The sequence below is a fragment of the Lipotes vexillifer genome, unplaced genomic scaffold, assembly GCF_000442215.2.
Source record: "Lipotes vexillifer unplaced genomic scaffold, Lipotes_vexillifer_v1.1 scaffold216, whole genome shotgun sequence".
Lineage (NCBI taxonomy): Eukaryota > Metazoa > Chordata > Mammalia > Artiodactyla > Lipotidae > Lipotes > Lipotes vexillifer.
Genome location: NW_006779100.1, coordinates 3,971,749 through 3,981,133, shown reverse-complemented (window position 1 = coordinate 3,981,133; position 9,385 = coordinate 3,971,749).

Sequence of the window (9,385 nt, the reverse complement as noted above, 5' to 3'; positions counted from 1 at the left end):
CCCGTTGCGGAGCACAGGCTCCGGACGCGCAGGCTCAGCGGCCAGGGCTCACGGGCCCAGCCGCTCCACGGCACGTGGGATCTTCCCGGACCAGGGCACGAACCCGTATCCCCTGCATCAGCAGGCGGCCTCTCAACCACTGCGCCACCAGGGAAGCCCTGTTCTTGCTTTTAATTTTTATAAAAATGATTTCATATCATGTGTATTCTGTGACCTTTTAAATACTTAATATTACATTTATGAAATTCATCTATATTGATAACTGCAGCTCCAGTGTGTTCGTTTTTCACTGCTTCATAATATTTCATTATATGACTGCATTGCAATATATTTATTCATTCTCATTTTGGGGGAGGCTATCCATAAATATTTTAAAATTATTTTTATTTATTAAAATTTCTTTCTTAGCTTTATTGGGAGTACTCTGAAGAATACTTTTAAATTCTACCTACAGGTGGAACTTCAAGATGGCGGAAGGGTAAGACGCGGAGATCACCTTCCTCCCCACAAATATATCAGAAATACATCTACATGTGGAACAACTCCTAAAGAACCCCTACTGAACGCGGGCAGAAGACCTCAGACCTCCCAAAAGGCAAGAAACTCCCCACGTACCTGGGTAGGGTAAAAGAAAAAAGAAAAAACAGAGACAAAGAATAGGGACGGGACCTGCACGAGTGGGAGGGAGCTGTGAAGGAGGAAAGGTTTCCACACACCAGGAAGCCCCTTCGCGGGTGGAGACTTCTGGTGGCGGAGGGTTGGGGGAGCTTCGGAGCCACAGAGGAGAGCGCAGCAACAGGGGTGTGGAGGCCAAAGCGGAGAGATTCCCGCACAGAGGATCGGTGCCGACCTGCACTCACCAGACCAGAGGCTTGTCTGCTCACCAGCGGGGATGGGTGGGGGCTGGGAGCTGAGGCTCTGGCTTCGGAGCTTAGATCCCAGGGAGAGGACTGGGGTTGGCTGCGTGAACACAGCCTGAAGGGGGATACTGCGCCACAGCTAGCCGGGAGGGAGTCCGGGAAAAAGTCTGGAGCTGCCGAAGAGACAAGAGACTTTTTATTGCCACTTTGTTTCCTGGTGCACAAGGAGAGGGGATTAAGAGCGCCGCTTAAAATAGCTCCAGAGACGGGCGTGAGCCGCGGCTATCAGCGCAGATCCCAGAGACGGGCATGGGACGCTAAGGCTGCTACTGCAGACACCAAGAAGCCTGTGTGCAAGCACAGGTCACTATCCACACCGTCCCTCCTGGGAGCCTGTGCAGCCCGCCACTGCCAGGGTCCCGTGATCCAGTCCCGTGATCCAGGGACAACTTCCCCGGGAGAACGCACGGCACGCCTCAGGCTGGTGCAACGTCACGCCGGCCTCTGCCGCCGCAGGCTGGCCCCGCATCCGCACCCCTCCCTCCCGCCGGCCTGAGTGAGCCAGAGTCCCCGAAGCAGCTGCTCCTTTAACTCCTTCCTGTCTGAGTGGGAACAGACGGTCTCAGGCGACCTACACACAGAGGCGGGTCCAAATCCAAAGCTGAACCCCGGGAGTGTGTGCAAAGAAGAGAAAGGGAAATCTCTCCCAACAGCCTCAGGAGCAGTGGATTAAATCTCCACAATCAACTTGATGTACCCTGCATCTGTGGAATACCTGAATAGACAAGGAATCATCCCAAATTGAGGAGGTGGACTTTGGGAACAACAATATATACATATTTTTCCCCTTTTTCGCTTTTTGTGAGTGTGTATGTGTATGCTTCTGTGTGTGATTTTGTCTGTATAGCTTTGCTTTTACCATTTGTCCTAGGGTTCTGTCTGTCCGTTTTTTGTTTTTACTTAAAAATTGTTTTTCTTAATAATTATTTTTTAATTTTTATTTTAATAACTTTATTTTATTTTACTTTATTTTAATCTTCTTTCTTTTTTTTTTCTCTCTTTTATTCTGAGCCGTGTGGAGGACAGGCTCTTGGTGATCCAGCCAGGCATCAGGGCTGTGCCACTGAGGTGGGAGAGCCAAGTTCAGGACACTGGTCCACAAGAGACCTCCCAGCTCCACGTAATATAAACGGCGAAAATCTCCCAGAGATCTCCATCTCAATGCCAAGACCCAGCTCCACTCAACGACCAGCAAGCTACAGTGCAGGAAACCCTATGCCAAACAACTAGCAAGACAAGAACACAACCCCACCCATTAGCAGAAAGGCTGTCTAAAATCATAATAAGGCCACAGACACCCCAAAACACACCACCAGATGTGGACCTGCCCACCAGAAAGACAAGATCCAGCCTCATCCACCAGAACACAGGCACTAGTCCCCTCCACCAGGAAGCCTACACAACCCACTGAACCAACCTTAGCCACTGGGGACAGACCCCAAAAACAATGGAAACTACGAACCTGCAGCCTGCAAAAAGGAGACCCCAAACACAGTAAGTTAAGCAAAATGAGAAGACAGAGAAACACACAGCAGATGAAGGAGGAAAGCAAAAACCCACCAGACCTAACAAATGGAGAGGAAACAGGCAGTCTACCTGAAAAAGAATTCAGAATAATGATAGTAAAGATGATCCAAAATCTTGGAAATAGAATGGAGAAAATACACGAAACATTTAGCAAAGACCTAGAAGAACTAAAGAGCAAACTGTAAACAGAGATGAACAACACAATAAATGAAATTAAAAATTCTCTAGAAGGGATCAATAGCAGAATAACTGAGGCAGAAGAACGGATAAGTGACCTGGAAGATAAAATAGTGGAAATAACTATTGCAGAGAAGAATAAAGAAAAAAGAATGAAAAGAACTGAGGACAGTCTCAGAGACCTCTGGGACAACATTAAACACACCAACATTCAAATTATAGGGGTCCCAGAAGAAGAAGGGAAAAAGAAAGGGACTGAGAAAATATTTGAAGAGATTATAGTTGAAAACTTCCCTAATATGGGAAAGGAAATAGTTAATCAAGTCCAGGAAGCACAGAGAGTCCCATACAGGATAAATCCAAGGAGAAACATGCCAAGACACATATTAATCAAACTGTCAAAAATTAAATACAAAGAAAACATATTAAAAGCAGCAAGGGAAAAACAACAAATAACACATAAGGGAATCCCCATAAGGTTAACAGCTGATCTTTCAGCAGAAACTCTGCAAGCCAGAAGGGAGTGGCAGGACATATTTAAAGTGATGAAGGAGAAAAACCTACAACCAAGATTACTCTACCCAGCAAGGATCTCATTCAGATTTGATGGAGAAATTAAAACCTTTACAGACAAGCAAAAGCTGAGAGAGTTCAGCACCACCAAACCAGCTTTACAACAAATGCTAAAGGAACTTCTCTAGGCAAGAACACAAGAGAAGGAAAAGTCCTATAATAACGAACCCAAAACAATTTAGAAAATGGGAATAGGAACATACATATCGATAATTACCTTAAATGTAAATGGACTAAATGCTCCCACCAAAAGACACAGATTGGCTGAATGGATACAAAAACAAGACCCAATATATATGCTGTCTACAAGAGACCCACTTCAGACCTAGGGACACATACAAACTGAAAGTGAGAGGATGAAAAAGATATTCCATGCAAATGGAAATCAAAAGAAAGCAGGAGTAGCAATTCTCATATCATACAAAATAGACTTTAAAACAAAGACAATTACAAGAGACAAAGAAGGACACTACGTCATGATCAAGGGATCAATCCAAGAAGAAGATATAACAATTGTAAATATTTATGCACCCAACATAGGAGCACCTCAATACATAAGGCAAATACTAACAGCCATAAAAGGGGAAATCGACAGTAACACAATTACAGTAGGGGACTTTAACACCCCACTTTCACCAATGGACAGATCATCCAAAATGAAAGTAAATAAGGAGACACAAGCTTTAAATGATACATTAAATGAGATGGACTTAATTGATATTTACAGGACATTCCATCTGAAAACAACAGAATACACATTCTTCTCAAGTGCTCATGGAACATTCTCCAGGATAGATCATATCTTGGGTCACAAAGCAAGCCTTGGTAAATTTAAGAAAATTGAAATTGTATCAAGTATCTTTTCCGACCACAACGCCATGAGACTAGATATCAATTATAGGAAAAGATCTGTAAAAAATACAAACACATGGAGGCTAAACAATACACTACTTAATAACGAAGTGATCACTGAAGAAATCAAAGAGGAAATTAAAAAATACCTAGAAACAAATGACAATGGAGATACAACGACCCAAAACCTATGGGATGCAGCAAAAGCAGTTCTAAGAGGGAAGTTTATAGCAATACAAGCCCACCTTAAGAAGCAGGAAACATCTCGAATAAACAACCTAACCTTGCACCTCAAGCAATTAGAGAAAGAAGAACAAAAAAACCCCAGAGTTAGAGTTAGCAGAAGGAAAGAAATCATAAAGATTATATCAGAAATAAATGAAAAAGAAATGAAGGAAACGATAGCAAAGATCAATAAAACTAAAAGCTGGTTCTTTGAGAAGATAAACAAAATTGATAAACCATTAGCCAGACTTATCAAGAAAAATAGGGAGAAGACTCAAATCAGTAGAATTACAAATAAAAAAGAGGTAACTGACACTGCAGAAATACAAAGGATCATGAGAGATTACTACAAGCAACTCTATGCCAATAAAATGCATAACCTGGAAGAAATGGACAAATTCTTAGAAATGCACAAACTGCCAAGACTGAATCAGGAAGAAATAGAAAATATGAACAGACCAATCACAAGCACTGAAATTGAAACTGTGATTAAAAATCTTCCAACAAACAAAAGCCCAGGACCAGATGGCTTCACAGGCGAATTCTATCAAACATTTAGAGAAGGGTTAACACCTATCCTTCTCAAACTCTTCCAAAATATAGCAGAGGGAGGAACACTCCCAAACTCATTCTACGAGGCCACCATCACCCTGATACTAAAACCAGACAAAGATGTCACAAAGAAAGAAAACTACAGGCCAATATCACTGATGAACATAGATGCAAAAATCCTCAACAAAATACTAGCAAACAGAATCCAACAGCACATTAAAAGGATCATACACCATGATCAAGTGGGGTTTATTCCAGGAATGCAAGGATTCTTCAATATACGCAAATCTATCAATGTGATTAACCATATTAACAAATTGAAGGAGAAAAACCATATGATCATCTCAATAGATGCAGAGAAAGCTTTTGACAAAATTCAACACCCATTTATGATAAAAACCCTGCAGAAAGTAGGTGTAGAGGGAACTTTCCTCAATATAATAAAGGCCGTATATGACAAGCCCACAGCCAACATCATCCTCAATGGCGAAAAACTGAAAGCATTTCCACTAAGGTCAGGAACAAGACAAGGTTGCCCACTCTCACCACTCTTATTCAACATAGTTTTGGAAGTTTTAGCCACAGCAATCAGAGAAGAAAAGGAAATAAAAGGAATCCAAATCGGAAAAGAAGAAGTAAAGCTGTCACTGTTTGCAGATGACATGATACTATACATAGAGAATCCTAAAGATGCTACCAGAAAACTACTAGAGCTAATCAATGAATTTGGTAAAGTAGCAGGATACAAAATTAATGCACAGAAATCTCTGGCATTCCTATATACTAACGATGAAAAATCTGAAAGTGAAATCAAGAAAACACTCCCATTTACCATTGCAACAAAAAGAATAAAATATCTAGGAATAAACCTACCTAAGGAGACAAAAGACCTGTATGCAGAAAATTATAAGACACTGATGAAAGAAATTAAAGATGATACAAACAGATGGAGAGATATACCATGTTCTTGGATTGGAAGAATCAACATTGTGAAAATGACTCTACTCCCCAAAGCAATCTATAGATTCAATGCAATCCCTATCCTTATCTTTGATAAAGGATGCAGGAATGTACAGTGGAGAAAGGACAGCCTCTTCAATAAGTGGTGCTGGGAAAACTGGACAGGTACATGTAAAAGTATGAGATTAGATCACTCCCTAACACCATACACAAAAATAAGCTCAAAATGGATTAAAGACCTAAATGTAAGGCCAGAAACTATCAAACTCTTAGAGGAAAACATAGGCAGAACACTCTATGACATAAATCACAGCAAGATCCTTTTTGACCCACCTCCTAGAGAAATGGAAATAAAAACAAAAATAAACAAATAGGACCTAATGAAACTTCAAAGCTTTTGCACAGCAAAGGAAACCATAAACAAGACCAAAAGACAACCCTCAGAATGGGAGGAAATATTTGCAAATGAAGCAACTGACAAAGGATTAATCTCCAAAACATACAAGCAACTCATGCAGCTCAATATCAAAAAAACAAACAACCCAATACAAAAACGGGCAGAAGACCTAAACAGACATTTCTCCAAAGAAGATATACAGATTGCCAACAAACACATGAAAGAACGTTCAACATCATTAATCATTAGAGAAATGCAAATCAAAACTACAATGAAATATCATCTCACACTGGTCAGTATGGCCATCATCAAAAAATCTACAAACAATAAATACTGGAGAGGGTGTGGAGAAAAGGGAACACTCTTGCACTGTTGGTGGGAATGTAAATTGATACAGCCACTATGGAGAACAGTATGGAGGTTCCTTAACAAACTAAAAATAGAACTACCATACGACCCAGCACTCCCACTACTGGGCATATACCCTGAGGAAACCATAATTCAAAAAGAGTCATGTACCACAATGTTCATTGCAGCTCTATTTACAATAGCCAGGAGATGGAAGCAACCTAAGTGTCCATCGACAGATGAATGGATAAAGATGTGGCACATATATACAATGGAATATTACTCAGCCATAAAAAGGAATGAAACTGAGTTATTTGTAGTGAGGTGGATGGACCTAGAGACTGTCATACAGAGTGAAGTAAATCAGAAAGAGAAAAACAAATACCATATGCTAACACATATATATGGAATCTAAAAAAAAAAGAAAAGAAAATGGTCAGAAGAACCTAGGGGCAAGATGGGAATAAAGATGCAGACCTACTAGAGAATGGACTTGAGGATACGGGGACAGGGAAGGGTAAGCTGGGACAAAGTGAGAGAGTGGTACTACCAAATGTAAAACAGATAGCTGGTGGGAAGCAGCCGCATAGCACAGGGAGATCAGCTCCATGCTTTGTGACCACCTAGAGAGGTGGGATAGGGAGGATGGGAGGGAGGGAGATGCAACAGGGAAGAGATATGGGGACATATGTATAACTGATTCACTTTGTTATAAAGCAGAAACTGACACACGATTGTAAAGCAATTATACTCTAATAAAGATTAAAAAAAAAATTCTACCTACATAGTATCCATCTTTCTAACCAGGAAAAAAATTAAGTGGTTTATTTTTAAAAACACTTGAAAAGCCAACATTTCATTTAAAGAATGTCTTAAGTCCAATAGTGGACAGCATTTATGAATATCTCTCCCAAGTTTTGATTTCCTCTTGGCTTATTCATATATGGGGGAAATGAGGAGGGTAGTATAATGCTCTTCACTAACTCTCAGTTGGATTTGTAAACAAGTTAAACTCTTTTTTTGGGGAGTGGGCTGGTAGTGTTTCCATTCTGTTTTGTCACAATGCTCATTAATATACAATACTTTTAGTTCTATTTTAAATAAGTGTGATAGAGACCATTTTTTTTTTTAAGTCTGCAGGTTCTAATGTACTCTCTTTGCTTTTAACCTCTCTAGCATAACCCAAGGCAGATATTCCTCCTCCTGCTTTAAGGGGAGTGCTACAGATTTACAGCAACTTAATATCTAGCCATCTGCATGGCTCATTAGTAAACTCACACATGAAATGGGGCATTGTCTTATCTTTGCTGCAGCCTGCTAGTGCTCCTCTGGTGTGCTTGGCTATTATAGGTTGCTAAGCAATAACCCTCGTGCTTGCATTGTCCCTGCCGATATGCAGAATGAAAGTAGATATGCGTTTGGTTACAGCTCTGGTCAAACACTTCTGTCTTAGAGCCATAAAATCAAGAAAAGAAAAGGAGGCACAGCAATAGCAGGGTCAGTAAAATTCTGAACAAGCCTATCTGTAGCTGTCTTTTGATTGGGTGATCTCTGAATTCATAAATTACAGCACTGCCCCAAGGGAAAATTAAGAGGTTTAATTGAATATAATTTCAAATAGGTACTGGGTTTTTTAGCACGTCTATGCTTGGACATTCCTAAACCTTTTACAGATAGATAGATTCATTTACATATTCACTCAATAAATAATTATTGATGTCATAGTGCCAGGCACTATGCTAAGCACTGAAATTCTTTCTCAGGATTGCCTTCCTAAACTCTTGCGGAATTAAGAGCCTTTCACATTCTTTCCCAATATGCACACCTTCACCCCTGTATCAATCCACCTTCTAACATACAAAGTCCTATTCAGGCAATATGGGCACAAATGCTTTCAACTAAATAAGTAGGAACACAAAATAATTCCTTATTCATATTTTGAAAGGTCCAATCTTATAAGTGACTTTTATCATTTCCTGCACTTAGTGCATGGCTCACTGCTGGGCATGGCCTCAGTACAACCCTATTTAAGGACATAAATAGGAATGAATTATAACCCATATTATAATAAGCTTTAACAGACTCTTTCTTCACAGAAGGCATATAACATTACAGGGACTGGCTGCTGATTAAACTGGTGAAAATTGACGCAGCAGGGCTACTTAACAGATGTGTGATGTTCCCTTTAAACAGAGGTCCTGTTTGAAACTCAGCTGTCTTGGTCTTACCAGAATTTCTTACCATTTGTACATAATGTAGAATAACTACTACGAAAGGAGGAAGAAAAGAAGCACTATTAAACACTATTGTAATTAAAATTCAATAACTATAGGAAAAGGCATTTTCCTACAAAACATTTTTAAACTTAGGGCTGTATAATACGAATAAAGCTGAGCAAATTAATAAAAAAGATATAAGATTTCTCAAAACATAAGTTAAGCTCATAGCCTAAAAAAATACAATAACCAGGGAAAGAAATGAGGAATTCACATGGTACTTTTTTTGTTGTTGGTGGTGGTTTTTTGTTTTTTGTTTTTTGTTTTTTGCAGTACGCAGGCCTCTCACTGCTGTGGCCTCTCCCATTGCGGAGCACAGGCTCCGGACGCGCAGGCTCGGTGGCCATGGCTCACGGGCCCAGCCGCTCCGCGGCATGTGGGATCTTCCCGGACCGGGGCACGAACCCGTGTCCCCTGCATCGGCAGGTGGACTCTCAACCACTGCGCCACCAGGGAAGCCCCACATGGTATATTTAACCACATTATTTTCTATGCAAAGATATGTATTTGAGTGTATTCTGGGAGCTGTCTGGCAAGATAACATCCTTTTAATTTTTTTTTTTTTTTTTTTTTTTTTT